The sequence below is a fragment of the Pogona vitticeps genome, chromosome 3, assembly GCF_051106095.1.
Source record: "Pogona vitticeps strain Pit_001003342236 chromosome 3, PviZW2.1, whole genome shotgun sequence".
In the NCBI taxonomy this organism is placed as follows: domain Eukaryota; kingdom Metazoa; phylum Chordata; class Lepidosauria; order Squamata; family Agamidae; genus Pogona; species Pogona vitticeps.
In genome coordinates, this window is record NC_135785.1 from 46,236,125 (window position 1) to 46,253,208 (window position 17,084).

The window sequence follows — 17,084 nt, forward strand, 5'->3', positions numbered from 1 at the left end:
AAAAAAACATTGAAATGCATTAAAACCTATTTAATGCATTCCAAAGGGCTGTAAACTCACCGTCCAGCGAAGATCCTCCATAGGGCAGCCATTTTCGCTGCCTGTGCAGCGAGGAATCTGTCCCAGAAAACAGCGGGGGCCATTTTGTTTACCCGGTGGCCATTTTGAAACCGCCGATCAGCCGTTGGAAAATCATCGTTTTGCGAGGAATCGGTTCCCGAAGAAGGGAACTGATCATCGCAAAGCAAAATTCCCCCATAGGAAACATCATTTTGTGATCGCAAAAGCGATTGCAAAAAGTTCATCGTAATGTGGTTTCATCGTTAAATGGGACAATCGTAAAGTGAGGCACCACTGTACATAGAATCTCTTGAGGTGAGTATGAGTAGTTGCTTGATACAGTGGCAGCCACATGTCATATCTGGGGCTACCTGTGACTGTGCCACTCCAGTGTCATTTCTATCTCTGCTTATTGGCCATATATTAACCTTTGGGTGGAATGATAGGCCTGAAGAGTTTCACAGTGGCCTTCCTCCCATCTACAGTGATTGCTAAATATTACAGTTGGTAATGTTATTTATTCAGCACATTGCTAATGTCAGATTACAATGGGCCTCCCATCTGGAACAGGGAGGGCCCCTCTGCATGAGGCTAGTATGAGTTCATTATAAATCAGTGCTGCTTGGATAAAGTATATCCACTGAGACTGTCTGAGCAGTGACCTTCATAGAAAATGTATCACATCACATTTTCCATGAAAATAATAATAAACACAGTAAGCAGTAAACAAAACAATCAGAATGTGTCTTGGAAATAAATGAAGAGAGTGGATGATAGATGGTGAGCTATTAAATGTACATTATGGGATTGGATGCATGAAACCAAGGACGTTGTTTCCCCTTCCAAATGATGTTTATAAAATCAGGAATAGTCAGATCAGAAACGGGAAGGGCTAATGCACTAATATGCCACCAGAAACCTATGTTTCTGACTGAGCCACATGCTAACTTTGCTGCTATTTTGTCCTAAGCAGTGACACAGCATGATGTGTGAGGAATATGTCATGTGCATGTGCTCTGAGAAGAATAGGGGTTGTCCAAGAACATGATTTGCCCCAAGGTTGTAGTTTAGAAACGAGGTGAAAAGCACAATAGGAGCTCATTAAATGATATGAAGAAGCGGACAGACTGTCCTTTCTTCTCTAATTCTAGAACTTTGGGCCACATTATGGAATTGATCGGCTATGGGTATAGGACATGAAAGAGGAAGTACTTTTCAGTGCAGTATATAGAGATGGGGACGAACCGCAAAAATGGTGGTTCGTCTTGGTTCGTGGCTCATCAATGTTGACAAACCATGAATTTCCACTAGGTTTTCTGACAAAAAAGTATGAATTGGTTCATCGAGTCTTTTTTTTTAGATAGTCCGTGGCTGTCTAAAAAGAAAAAAAGCTGAGCTCCCCTCCCCCACAGTCTGCCCCCCTGCCCACTTCCACTGCCCCCTATTTTATCCATCTCCACTTCTGCTGCCACCACCCAAGCTGCTATAGCCTTTGAAAAAATGGTGGCTGTGGCTTCCATTAGGGCAGTGGAGTCTGCCCTGTCAGTTGAGTGTCAGGGCCATAGGCAGGCAGGGCAGACTTCATTGCCTTAAAGGAATTAAGCTGCCTTTTGCAAAGGGGGAAGTGGTGGCTTACCTCAGGGCAGCGGAGCCTGTCCTGTCCGCCTATGGCTGGCCAATCAGATGTTTGGTGGGCCCATAGACAGAGAGGGAAGGGCTTCCCTCTCTGCCTATGGGGACAAATACAAAACATCCCTTCATATTCGTTGGGGTCTCATGAACTGATGAATATGAAGGGATGAATACAATGGTGCCTTGCTTGACGACGTTAATTCGTTCCAGCGAAATTGCTGTAGAGCGAAAACGTCGTCAAACAAAATAAAAAACCCACTGAAATGCATTGAAAACCATTCAATGTGTTCCAATGGGCTGAATACCTGCTCGTCCAATGAAGATCCTCCATACGGCGGCCATTTTCGGTGCCTGTAAAGCGAGGAATCCGTCCTAGAAAACAGCAAAAGCGATCGCAAAAATGTCAACATAAAGCAGATTCGTCGTAGAGCGGGGTAATCGTCCAGTGGGGCACGTCTGTATTTGACAAATCAGCGATTTCTTATGGATATTGCAATTCATTTTTTAAATTTGTCTCCATCTCTAGCAGTATATATCTAATTTACTGAACACATGAACTGTCCTTATCCCAAGTCAGACCATCTAACCAAGGAACGTTTACACTAGAGCAAGAAACTTGTAGCCTTCCAGAAATTCCTGAACTCCAATTCCCATCAACATAGGTCAATCTGACACATGGAAAGAATAATAGTTCTTCAAAATTTGAACGGTTAAAGCTCCCACACCCTGGTATGTGGGTCGAAATTCTCTCTCATATAATCCTTGATTGTGAAAATTAGAAGCTGCAAAATTATTCTTCCATACTTGCAAAGGGGTGAGTCATTTTGTTCTGTCCTTGACAAGAAAATGAAATCTTTGTATTTTATTATTTATTTATTTATGTACAGAATAAGCAAAATGGAGCAATCAAGGTTAAAATGCAAATAATGCAAATTGCACAGAATGTTTACTGTTCATGAGGTCTTGGCTACAGAAAGGGAGGAGATGCTAGAGACATTTGGCATGAATTGTGTAAACCACCACAACAAAAAGTGCTTACTGTCTCACATCCTCATGCTGGGGAGCAAGAATTCTCATGGAATATGGAGAATCTCTGACAGTCTTTTGATGTGTTGAGACAGCTTGCCTCAGCCATAAAATGAGGCATGGCTAAGATTTTTTTACTCCCCTAGACAAGAATACATGAGTATCCCTCTGCTCATCCCAGAAGGGATCAAACCTTTTCAAGAGATCTATAAAAAGGTTCGGTCTGTGACCATTTCATTTGTGTGCTCTCAAAGATTCTCAGTGTGCACTTGCAATGCTATCACTTCTTCCCTCCCCTGTTCTAAGATCCAGAAATTCACCTTGATGTAGGAGAAAGCAGGGTTGGTCCAAGTGGCAGTGAGTACTTGCAAGGCCTGGAAAAGCTTGTTTCCTGCTAAGGACTGGAAGTGCACGTCTGTGAATCCTGCCACATTTTCAGAATAGGAGTTGCACGCATACTGCCGGGTTTCTCCTGGGACTTTTTGTCCCTGTCCCTGATGGGAGCTAACCACCATCTCAATCTGCACCTGCACCAGGTTGCAATTGTGAGTCTTGTGAAATAGGAAAAGAGAAAAGGCAGGCCAAAGGATTAAGGCAAGCATGGGCCTATGATCCAAACTGTGGTGCCCCTCTTTGCTGTTTCAAGAGTTTGTTCCATGCAGGTTAGCTCCCTTTTTGGAGTAAATCTGTTCAAATGATCAAGCGGAGGAAATTTGTTCGAATCATCAGTGATATCCTTCAGATAAATTAGTGTCCATTTCTATACTTTCTAAAATTACTGTGTTCCATAATAAATAGCTTTGTTTTATGCAAAGAAGTAGATTGCTTTGTTAGTGCTAATAGCCTTGTGGCAAGTTGAATTTATTTACGAAGACAGGAGTACTGTAATGTTCTTTCTACTGGAAGCAAAAACGTGGGGAAGAAAGACTCTTGTGTCACCTTTAAGATGACCTGATTTATTATCATGTGAACTTTCCTGGATTATAATCCAGAAGCATGTTTTAGTCCGCAGGAGTTCACGGTAAAGTAAATCTGTTAGTCCTGAAGCTGCCACAATTCTTTTTTGGTAATACTGAGACATGGGTACCTGTTTGAAAATTATTTCCATTTCTTTCTCCTACAACGGATATTGATCTTCTAAGTAGTTGCACACCCCATTACAATAAGTGTCAGCTTGGTAAATGGTTGTCTGTGTTCTCATGGTGTTGTGCACTTTCCTCATTACAATAAGACTTTCAAACAATGCCAGAAGCCCTCTGCTCCTTTCTACATCTCACACAGTTCTGTGACTGCAAAGATCTGATCATAACATTCTGAATGAGGATGGTGCTCATTATTTATTTTTAGCCTCACTGCTCAGTCATTCAAGGCTTTCCCTCATTCACTGCAACCCACCCAACCTGTGAAATGGATTTTTATATTGAATATTATCAGGCCGTGGCCATATGTGATTTCCCTTTTCTTAATGCTAATGAATCTAATAGCGTACTATTATCAGGATTCTTCTATAATGTACATTTTATGGATTGGCTGTGGGGCAAATCTTTGTTAATGAAAACGACGAGATAGGTGTGATAGATATGCCAAGTGATGATCTAGCTTAATGTAGCCTTTAATTGTTGGTCAGTAATTGGATAGGTGTAATGGAATTGGATGGTTCAGTGGAATTGAACTAGATAGATAAGACCGGGGAAAGCATTTTAATTGTATTTTAATTGTACATATTTTTATTGTATTTAATGCTGTAAGCCGCCCAGAGACCTTTGGGTAGTGTGGGCGGCATATAAATTAAATAAATAAATTAAATAAATAAATAATTAAATAAATTCTTTCCAATGCATAACTTTTTGTGGATCAACATATGGTCGTTAAGGCCACAAGGGACCCATGCAAGAAGTCTGGTGGTGTTTCAGTCTTCAGATCATCAATGTCACAAATATTCTTAAGGTTTCATACAGAACACAAGATGTGGTGACTGACATTACTGATGCTTGGTCTTTTCTAATTCTGTGCAGAACTTGGAAAAGTTATGTTTTTGGACCATTTCCCTCCACACACATTATGAGTGCTCCTGGCTATGAATGCCAAAGGATTTGGGGAGCTATTGTCGATAAAACAAGGAGTTCTTCCAAGCTCTCATTCCACGCAGATAGTCTCCTGGTACTGAAGCATCTTTTACAATATCCCCAAGAGACAGTTAAATGAAAACTGCAGCACAGAGAAGTGGTGACACATCCTAGGGCGCAGGAAAACATGCTGAAGTAGAGCAGAGATGGACAGAGTTGCAGATGGCAGGCTAACCAATACCTCAAAATCTTGACCTCATTCATGTTCAGAACTATCCTATGACACAGATCATTACAATTCCCATTTCACAGATGTAGAAACCAAGAATGAGATGTAGAAAGTGAGAGTGAGCCTAATCCACAGCCTGCCGTTGCTTTAACTGTTGCTGATGTAACACATGAATAGAGTTCTTACATGGCCCAATACTTGAGTGCATGGGCACCTGCCGATGGTGCTTTTCTGCTCTTTCTGAAGATTTACAGTGTATAACGTTTAAGGCCTCTCAGAATGTTTATAGCTGAAATTTATCCATTCAGTGCAGTTCTTTTAAGGAATTGCCAAATTATTGAAGATTTGTTGGGAAACAGATTGGGTAGGTTTGTTGGTTTTTAAGCCCTGGCTCTTCTGTGATCGTCTGCATGCAGACATTGAAGTTCCACACTTTCTTTATATTAATCTTATTATATGAGATCATTAGATACTCTGTCAATGCTTTGGGCTGTAGCTGAGAGTCTATTCCATTCAGGGCTAAACCCTTGTTCCCTGATGCTAAAGACAGGATTGTGTCCCTTCCTCGTTCCTTACACAAAAGCCAGCCAGACTGGCAGTTCACTCATACTTCCAACACTGGCAATAAAAGAAAGCACCACACATCACACTACATGCCACCCACAATTCCTGAAGCAGCAGGCTAGCTTGGGGGACCCAGAACAGGTTGTATGGTAGAAATAGCCTTGCGAGGAAACAGAGGGGAGCAGCCAATACATTCATTCATTCATTCATTCATTCATTCGTTCATTCGTTCATTCATCCATTAGTTCATTCATTCATTCATTCATTCATTCATTCATTCATTCATTCATTCCGCCTTTCTCCTTAAAAAGAATCCAAGGCAGCTTACATCATTAAAAAGACAGTATGTACGTAGAAACTAAAAACAGTAGGTATACAAATATTTTAAAAGAACTTAACAAGTATTACATTAAAAAGTAATAAAATGAATACTAAAACACATGTAAGACAACAGAGCACAACCATGCATTTTAAAACTTTTTATTTGGGATGAACAACCAGGATCCACTGCATGGGATGGAAACAGGGCCTGCCAAAGTCGGGTGGGCCCTGTTTCTACAGTGGGACTTGAGTATGATTGTACAACCCAAGCTTCTGGGCACTAGTTTTCATCTTCATCATATATACAAGCTTTGAGTCACTGCCACGTTCAACTTTATAACAGGAACTGTGTTGACATTGTTTTTCTAACCTATAATTCCCAGTAGCATTTCTTCAAATTCACTCCTGATCGCTCTCCATTATTCTTGGGATTGCAGAAGGGAGGGAAGGAGAGGGAGGAGGAGAGAGCGAGATCAGCCCTTGAGTACAAATGGCTCCGACGATTGGCATGCCCTAGAACTCTGAAGTGGTAGCCAAGTTTCCCTCCTCTCAGTAATAGTCAAACTGTTCTGTAGTCTCCCTTTGTTCCAGAGACTCTACGGTGAACAGTGCAATAGCTTCGGCACCATGTATGTGTTTAAAGGTTGAAATTTCTGAAATGAGGGACCCTGATGCCCCCTATAAATGAGCAGTCACTGCCCTCCTTCTCTCCCTCCCTGCCTTACCCACTGTTCAGAAGCTCAACAGCAGTCTTGAATCGGAGAGGTTGAAAAAAAAATCTAAGTGCAAGAAAGGACCCTTTTCCCAAATTTAATCAGTAAGGGTCACCTAAGTGACAAGCCAAAAATAACAATGACAGCCAGCCAGACTGGAACAGCTTCTAATGGAGCAATACTGCCCTCTAGGGACAGAAAAAAAATTAAAGAACAGACTTCCTCACTCCCTGTCAAATTCTGCACAAACACTTTGGAAAAATGAGACTTATTAGAGCCAGCCTCACAAAAGTCTTACAGAAAATATTTCCAGTGGAGGCTGTTCTTTGAAGAATAAACATCCATGCCTGCCTCCTTAGGAGGGGCAGGGGATTTATTCCCTTCCTGTGGAACTCCCAACCAAACACTTTGGGGGGGGGGTGGAGTGAGAAGGAGAGTGGCCCAGGGAGAAAAGTGAATGAGAGAATAAATGTAAGGAAATAAGCCAGATGTCCTGCTTTGAAAACCAGGCCTAGAGGAAGCACCAACTGGTAGGAACATTTATTTTTCTCTTCCTCAGATGAGCTGCGGGAATGAACAAGGACAAGAGGCAATGGACAAGAGGCCATTTCTGAATGTTTGTCCGTCCAGCTCTGTGTCCATGAGTGTGTGGATATACACACTTGCCTCTATTTGTGAGAGAAAGAATATGTGTGTCCATGTGTATATGAGTATACCCTTTTGCTTTGTCACCCTTGGCAGCACCTGCCACTGGTTATTATGCTTTCTGTTCTACCAACGAGAAGGGAAATGGGCACCACTGGGTGTCAGTAATTCATTTGTTCTCTGATTGGTTACTTTGAAACCAAGCATTGGTGAATTCTGGGGGAAAGAACTATCTTTCAACTATCTTCCCATTATTCTTGCAGAGCCTATCTCTAAAGATGACATTAACTCACATGTAAATTGATGTCTTATGTTGTCATCGTTATGTGCTTTGAGGTCATTTCCAACCTTTGGTAACCCTGTGCATGAGCATTCTTCAGAAGGTCCTATCATCAACAGCCCTGCTCAACTCTTAGAAACTCAAAGCTGTGGTATTGCTATGGAGTCAACCCATCTCTTACTTGGTCTTCTGCCTTCAGCTTTCCCTATCATTATGGTCTTTTCCAATGACTCCTGCCTTCTTATGATGTGCCCAAAGTACAACAGTCTCAGTTCAGTCATTTTGCTTCTAGGGAGAGTTCAGGCTTGATTTGATCCAGAACCCATATATTTGTGTTTCTGGTGGTCCATCATATTTGTAAAGCTCTCCTCCAGTGCCACATTTCAAACAAGTAAATTTCCCCCCATCAGCTTTCTTCACTGTCCAGCTTGCACTTCTATGCATAATAATCAGAAATACTATGGTACAGATACTATGGTCTCCAGTGTCACATCCTTATATTTGATGATCATTTCTAATTCCTTCATTGTTGCCCTTCTAAGTTCTCAGTTTTCTTTTGACCTCTTGGCTGTTTTGAACTTAAAAGTTATGAATTCTGCTACATACATGATTATTGTCTCCTTAATATTCAACTGCAATCCTGCTATTGTATTTTCTTCTTTTGTGCTTTCTTCTTACTCCTTTATCAGAAGTAATCTCACATCGTCACTGCTTTCTACAAGTAGTAGCTTTTTGCCACTACTACCAAATCACCATACTTATAGCTTAAAGAAAGAAAGAAAGAAAAACCAGACCAGTGAGTTCTGTGGGAGAATGAATTCCCTTGCTTTCTGTAGTTCTGCTCTTTGGAGACGTTTACTGTGGTATAGAATGCAGAAGGTGTAAAACTGTTGCTGGGTTGCCTAGTGAATACACCAGTCATGAACAGGTTTTCCAACTTCTTTTAATGATTTCCACAAGTGCAGCTATTTTATTCTTCTTCCTTATATGGGACCTTAAACAGCATTCCTAAATGGATATTCATGCTCTTTTCTAGGTCCTCAGCTTCCTGTTGTTTTGCTTCTGTTGAAATGAAATATAGGAATAGAGGAAGCTGGAAGTCTATCTGTTCATTCATCTAGGGCCAGCAATGACTGTTCCAGAGTTTAGAAGCATTACTTGCTACACTGGCAGGGTAATTCCAGCCCACAAAACTACATTTTCTGAACTGTGAGTTATGCTGCCTAATATCAGTTCTCCAGGTAGACGTCTTTTCTTCTCAGTTAATAATGGGGTGGCAGTTTATTTAGGGTTAGGATTAGGATTATGGTTAACTGACCCTTCCTTTAACTGAGGGCATTGGATCTTGAAACTAGAGCCTTGTTAGTGCTCATGATCAGACCACTGATGGACAGTTCTTGAAAAATAAAGTTTGATTAGGTTTTGTGGTTTCCTGCATTCTCTCTGAAGACTAATCTCAGGGCTGGCACAAGACATTTTGTCACTTGAGAAAACAACAAGATGGCACCCTGCTTCTGTTCCACATTCAGAAGCTGACTGGACTAACAGCTGAACCTTTTCTCAACATCTCAAACATACAGAACAATCTCTTACATCTAGACATGAAAGTAGCAGGCTAATTTATGAACATGGGACAGGCTGTAAAGCAGGCACAGCTTCAAACCCTGTCTACTGTTTCTGCCCTCCAGCACTTGATACCTGAGGTAGCCATTTCAGTCACAGAGTAGCCACTTGCTACAGATGGCTTTTGGCGTTATGTGCTCTCCCACCTTAGTCTACAAGATGTGCATGCTGCATACATATAATGTGGAAAAAGGAAAAATGTGTATCTTAAAAAGAAGATTAAAGGGGGATTAATCTGTGTAACATTTGCATATGCTAATTTTAGATACAGTCTGTCCAGACTCCAGATTTGTATTTTCAGATTGCACTTAACACTAGTGGAAATAACTATGGCCAAGGGACCTGTGTGTCTGCTCAGTCTGCCTTCTAGATACCCATTGCTGATGGGAAAACTCAAGACCCCTTTGTCTTCTTGTCTTCTTTGGCCAGGAACCTGCTCAGTCAAACGATTCATACAATGGGCCATAGCATGAGCGGTGTGATGTTTCTCATCCAGCCTCTCCTTGCACAAGTGTAAGATGGTCTTTCTGAATGCGAGGTATCACTTGACAATGGAAATAGCAATGCTCATGCAAGCAGTGAGATCCCATTTCACTCCATGGGAGGACCTTTCTACTCAATGAAGTCTCAGTAGGATTCTGGCCATTCTCTCCAGACTGGACTTTACCTGGATAGCCATTCTAACATGCCTACACCTTCAACTAAATGTTTGTCTAGATGGTTGCGCTTTGCAAAATAGGGCATATTGCTACTCTACTTATTTTGACTACTGGCAGAGCTGGCCCTGGCAGCTGTCGCTGTGTAGCTACTCTGAAAAGCTCTCCGCATCCCATTATGTCATCTCTTGAGGCACCATGCTACAATTTCATGATTCCCCATGAGGGATTTCATTGTAGGAGTCGATGCACACATATCGGATGTAAAAGCTCTATCCTGGAAAGGTCTTTGCGGCTGAAAGAAACATCTCTTCAAGTCTAGATTCCTTTGCCATAGCTTCTGCGAGCCCCAACAGTTTATAGCTTTGAAAGGTCAGTGAGTCAGGGAGTGAGGCAAATGAGGGGAATAAAATGCCCTCAAGACTATAATCACTGTCCAAGACCAAGTCAAGGAGTAGATGAGGCAAAGAGCCCTCTCTCCTTCACGTACTGGAAGTTAATTGGGTTGACAATGTGGTGAAGGTAGCAACATAGGGAGCAAGGTTAAGGTGAAGAAATACTGAATTGTCAATGGCTACTTACTGAGCTTCACAGGAGTACAGGGAACATTTTTATTCACTTCCTCACACCAACTTAGTTCTAAACCTCCAGACTGTTGCTCTGTTCATTCTGTCTCTCTTTCTCAGACCCTCCAGCTATTAACGAGAACTGAAACTGATTAAAATTTTAGCGTTCAGCATATGCATTTGCAATCAAATTAGAGCAGAGGGTTTGGCTGAAGAAAGGTCAGTTTCATTATGAAACTGAATCCAAAAATCTTAATGTGGATGTGAGTGGGATCACCTGAGCTTTGGAATTTAAACTTTCTGTAATACTTTTTTACTCACTCACTTATTCACTCACTCTATAGTAAAATAGTTTTCAATACTTTGGCAAACATGAATTTTAATTTTTGACCTCCTTTGTACTACTGATTAACTGCTTGTAACTGACTGTAGTGTTCCCCTTTATTACGTCAATGATGCATGTTTTATTATGTTAATTGTTTATGCATATTCATGTTACTGAGAGGCAGAGCTGGGCAAGATCTTATAAGAGGCGGAGCCTGAGTCAGAGGGAGGAGTCAGAGAGTTGGAGTGGAGTGTGTGAGAGAGAAGTAGTTAGAGTGTGGAGTTTGGGGAATTCTGAGGTGTGATTAGAGTTAGGAGTGTATTATCAAATAGAAGAGTGGTTCTTAACCTTTGTTACTTGGATGTTTTTGAACTGCAACTCCCAGAAATTCCAGCCAGCACAGTTGGTGGTGAAGGCTTCTGGGAGTTGCAGTCCAAAACTCCTGAGTAACCCAAGGTTAAGAACCAGTGAAACAGAAGGTTGTTGTTAATAATACATTTACTTTAAGAAGATATTCATGAATCAATATCAATTTCTGTAATCAATAAACAAAAGTCCTATTTAAAAGACTTTGAGTGTGGACCTGAATCTTTATCTTCCAGAAGTAATGGTGATTTAGTGATCGCCTGGTGGCAGCAGTGTAAAAGAGGGGATTGTTTGCCTTCGTGTGCTCTGAGGCTTGACGGTCAAGCAAGGGGCACGAGGGTGAATGCCACACTGACTTTGGATCATTTCATAAAATGGAACCGGGAACTGGCAGAGCTTGCCAGTGGCAGGGCATCTCAAACTGAGGGCTTGAGCACCCAGGTGTTACTACCTTGTCTCCTTGTACCATTAAACCAGGCCAAGTAAATTCTTGATTCTTGAGGGTGTTTTTTAAAGTTGCCATCCACTTGACTGATTGCTGGCTTTGTGTTTGGTCAGCTAACCCCAACAAACCACCTGGAGAGGATAGATCTCAGGAGGCAAGGTAGCTAGTGCTGATTCGAACTGGTAGAGCAGGATGGCCAATGGAAGAGAAACCCAAGAGTCCAGTTACATATTGAGACAATATTTATTGGTTCTTCTTACAGTGTGTCCCCTATCCCAGCAACACAAATGTTTCAGTACTACAAGCTTCGGACAGCAGGCACACAAACAAAGGTGAACCATCTCCCAACTAACCGATGATAAAACAGAAGCTAGCTATTGTTTACTGTTTTATCAAACTGTAAGGTCATTATAAATAAACAATAAAAATCCATCAGTGCTTATGAAGCAGTAATAATAGTACAGTTGTTTCCGTTTACATTATATCAGGTTAAAGAATACTCAAAAACCAAGTGTTTACCAAGTTAAGCTCCTGAATAAATAGACAGCATTTTACTCTCCAGGGTGCACTCCTTCTAAATACAAAATCAGAAATACGAAATCAGTGTCTCATCTAGTGAGGCTCCAGGTTAACTGTAGTTCCAAGTCTAAGTAGTTCTGATTTTCTCTCTTGCCTCCTTTGCAATGGTACTGCAACTGAACTGAATAAAAGGTAAAGGTAAAGGCTCCCCTTGACATTTAGTCCAGTCGTGTCTGATTCTAGGGGGCGGTGCTCATCCCCCTTTCCAAGCTGTAGAGTCAGTGTTTATCCATAGACAGTTTCCGTGGTCATGTGGCCAGTGTGACGAGACACGGAACGGCATTACCTTCCCACCGAGGTGGTACCTATTTATCTACTCGCATTTTTACATGCTTTCAAAATGCTAGGTTGGAAGGAGCTGGGACAAACGACGGGAGCTCACACAACTGCTAGTCTTCTGACCTTGCAGCACAGAGGCTTCTGCGGTTTAGCCCACAGCACTACCACATCCCTGCTGAACTGAATAATAATCACATATTAATTTAGTACACCTCCACACAATCATAACTTAGTGGCAATTAATCCTGGGTGTCCCTAGCCTTAATCTCACACTATTAAATAAAATAATATTTAAATATTAAATTATATACATTGTTGTTGTTATACAAATACAATTTAAACATAACTATGCAAAACTGCCACTGGTGTCCATTTTAACCTATACTCATACCAATATGTCCCAGTGTTCAACATAAGCCTGACAGGGACTGACAATTTGCCAATAGAAATATATCTAGACAAAACTCTTTTGCTTTTTCTAAATTTCTCTTTGACCATGGAAAATTTGTGTTTCTATTTCAGTTTATTTATCGGCCCTGACATTTCTCTCATCCTTCTCCCAAGTTATTCCTTGTGCGAAATGTGCACTGCTAAATTATTAAAATATGATCAAGGCTAGGCAGACATCCCAGTTTTCCCCCCTCTGTTGCTGAATATAATTTGTACAATTCAGTTTTTGTTCCACTTTTTTCTCTAACAGTGAATCATGCCCTCAAAGTTTATATTTCTTTATTTGAGATTTGGATTTTGTTTATTTTGTTTTTACAGGAAAGGATAGTTGCTTTCTATTTTCTGTGTTTCAAGTAACATATTAGGCTTCTTAAATAAAAGATTATATAAATAAACTTTTATTTTAAAAAGTTGAATATAAATGGAATTGGACTTCTCGGAGGCTTTCAATACTAACAACCATGGTATCCTTCTGGAGTAACTTTCTGGTGTGGGCCTTGGAGGTATTGTTTTACAGTGGTTCTGATTCTTCCTGGATGGCAGATTTCAGAGGTTGGTATTGGGAAATTCCTGTTTGACACCCTGGCCATTGGCCTGTGATCTCTCAGTGCTCAGTCCTGCGCCGCATGTTATTCAACATTTCACTCATGTGAATCTTCTTGGCTTTTAAGATCTTCGGGGGGGGGGGTTCTCTTGGTTTCAACACCTTCCCAAGCTCATTTGGTGAGGACTAGCAATGGGGATGACTTACCATTTTGCCGAGTCATCCCGCTTTGTGAGTCATCAAAAGTTGACGACTCATGAAGCACAAAGTTGCCCCCATGAAGTGATGAATAACGAATATATTTGTCGATTAGTGTGGGGGGGTTATTTTACAAAAAACACACCCCTGCCTCCCCCCTCCACTCCCCCAGCCCCACTGACACTCCCTTCCTATTAAAACAAACAAAACACCATTCTGCCTATCAGCCACTGATCACCTGATCAGCAGCAGAAAGGCAGCCACCTCCCAACAGCTACCCAAACCCACAGCCTACCTCCACACCCTTCCTTTCCCTACCTTAGCCCTCCCCCACCCCCCACCTATACCCCCCTTACCTTAACCACTGCTGCCAAGGTCTCCATCTGGCCTCCCAGCCATGGCATGTAAAAAGGAGACTGTCTACAAAGATGTCTTTGTCTGCAAAGATGGCAGCTGCAGTTTCATTTAGAGTAGTGGCTGCCTTTTTGCTGCCGATCAGCTGATTGGCGGGGGGTAGGCAGAATGGTTGTTCTTGTTATTTTAAAATATGAAGGACAATCAACTGTGGCTTGAAATCATGGGTTGTGAATCATTAGAAACCACTGTTTCCCACACTAGAATGTTACAAGAAGCTAAAGGGTGTTCTAAACCCACAAATGGAAAATGAGAATTTTGGAAATTCCTCCCCTCGCACAAGAAACATAAGAGGGTTGTACTACCCCAAGGCTCACTGTGACACATTCTTGCATTGGTAACCCATGACTTCCTATTGGAACTTAAAATAGCCTTTGACACTGAGCTCAGGAAGAAGATCCTGGTGTTTAAATAAGGGAGTTCTATTGTTGTCAGTGGATTTATCCATCCATGTGAAATTTGGCGAGGACGGGATTCTGTGCATCTGCAGTGACCAAGATTTATTGCAAGTCTCCTCTCCATTCTGATACACACAGACACAGACACAGACACAGACACAGACGCAGACACAGACACACACACACACACACACACAGAGAGAGAGAGAGAGAGAGAGAGAAGATTATAATCTTATGTATCGATCTATTGTTTCTAGTTAAATATTTATATCTTACTGTTCCTATTGTCTAAAGCAGCTTATGAAAACCATAAAACACTTCTTTTAAAAACTCACAGTGTATCTGTTTTCATAGGGTGTCTTTGTGACCTTCCCCATCTTTGCAAACAATGACAAAATGGGATGAGCCTCCCCCCTTCCACACTCAATATGATGCTGCATATGCAGCTCCTCCCTGGATAGAATTACAACTGCTGGGCAGGTAATTCATTTGTGAGACACTGAGCTGAGTTAGGTCCGTATTGCTAATTCTGAAGATGTCCTGTGCTGAAATCTGTCTTTGAATTTCAAGATTTTCTTCCCCACTGAAAGGGGCTGCTGTGTCTATGTTTTCTGCCTCATTCTCTTGTTTCTTTAGAATTCTTTTATCTATATGATTGGCGTTTTGGTTTTGAGTTGTTTTTAGTCTGCCTGACCAATGACAGAGAGCTACATGTGGTGACAGCGGTATTTCTTTTCCATTGCACACTTTTCCACCACTTCGCAGATTCCCTAGCTGCCTCTGCTTCTTGATCTGAAGGGGCCTATGGCAATCATTACTGTGTGACATTTTCCTCTCAGTTTTTGAAACATGGACAGCTGGGGACTGACAGACAGATGACTACCGGAAAAACAAAAGACAGGACACTGGTACACATACCTCAGCTACCCCATAACTAGGGCAGGCACAACAATTCTTCTTCTTTGATTCTCTCTCTCTCTCTCTCTCTCTCTCTCTCTCTCTCTCACACACACACACACACACACACACACACACACACACACACACACACACACACACACACACACACACACACACACACACCTTTAAGTCATTTCCTTGTTTGAGATAAATGTTCAGTGCAGCAATATGTGAAACTGTTGATCAGAACAGCAATATGTGAAACTGTTGATCAGAACGTAGGAAGGTGCTTTCCTCCAAGTCTAAGCATTGCTTCATCGAACCCAGATTTGTTTACACAGAGTGGCAATGATCTTCACAGGTCACATACAGGGATCTTTTCTACCCTACCTGAAGCCACCAGAAGTGGAGCATGGAAGATTCTGCATGCAAAAATGAGCTCTGCCAACTAAAGCACAGTCCATTCCAAGCTCTGTGTGTTTACCAGTTTTCTGATGAAACCATGTATAAACAGTCTCTGCACTGGGCCTTTAAAAGAATGGACATTTTTCAGTTCAAATGGAGTAGTTTTAAAGCACCTGCGTTAGGCATTCAAATTCTGTTAGACACTGTCATAAAAAAGGAGACAGTTGTACAGTGGTGTCCTGTTAGACGCTTACACCGCATGACGTCGAAATTGCTTGATGATGACTTTTTTTGTGATCGCTATTGCGATCGCAAAATGATGGTTCCAATTGGGGTTTTTTGCATTACGTTGATTAGGAGCCTGCTTCGCGAACCATTTGTTCGCAAAATGATGTTTTTTCCAGGTCCGCAAAATGGCTTCCCTCCACAAAATGGCTTCCTTCCCTTCTCAAAATGGCTGCTTTCCGGACAGAAGCTTCGCATTACAGCAAATTAGAACAGCTGATAGGCAGTTCTCTATGGGCAATCTTCGCTGGACAATGAGGTATTTCCCCCATTGGAATGCATTGACTGGTTTTCAATGCATTCCAATGGGGATTTTTTTTTTCACTTGACAATGATTTCGCTTAACAGCGATTTTCCTGGAATGGATTATCGTCATCAAGCGGGGCACCACTGTATAAGGAAGATCCATTCGCCCAAGACAAACGTTGATGCTCTAAAACCCGAGGCCCAATCCTAAACCTAGACCTTTCAGCCAGGAACTGCTTGAGCTAGACCAGTGGTTCCCAACTTTGGGTCCTCAAATGTTATTGGACTAAAACTCCCACTAGCCATGCTGGCCAGGATTTCTTAAAGTTGTAGTTCTGGAATATCTGGGGACCCAAGGTCAGGAACCACTGAGCTAGAAATTCCTTGACTGGAACCTCCTGAGTAGAGATGGGGACAAATATAAAAATGGATTCTTCCCCCGATGAATATAGCCAATTCATTATATATTCATCAATCTATGTTTGTGGGTTCCAGACAACCCCACGAATATGCAGGGATTAATAGTAACCATTTTTATTCTTCCTTCGTATTAAGAAACAAAAAAGCAAAACACCATTCTGCCTAGTGGCAGAAAGGCAGCCACCATCCCACACAGCCACCCAATACCACAGCCTACCCCACCCCCTTCCTTTGCCTACCTTAAGCCCCACACCACCCTACCCCCACCGATACCCTCTTACCTTAATCTGGCTTTCTGGCCTCTGAGCTACACACGTAAACATGGAGACTGGGTGCCATTTGCAAAGATGGCAGCTGCAGCTTCATTTAGGGTAGGGAAGCTGCAGCTGTCATCTTTCCAAAGGGCAGCCTGGATTCTCTTAGCCTGCCTTAAGAGAATCCAGGCTGCC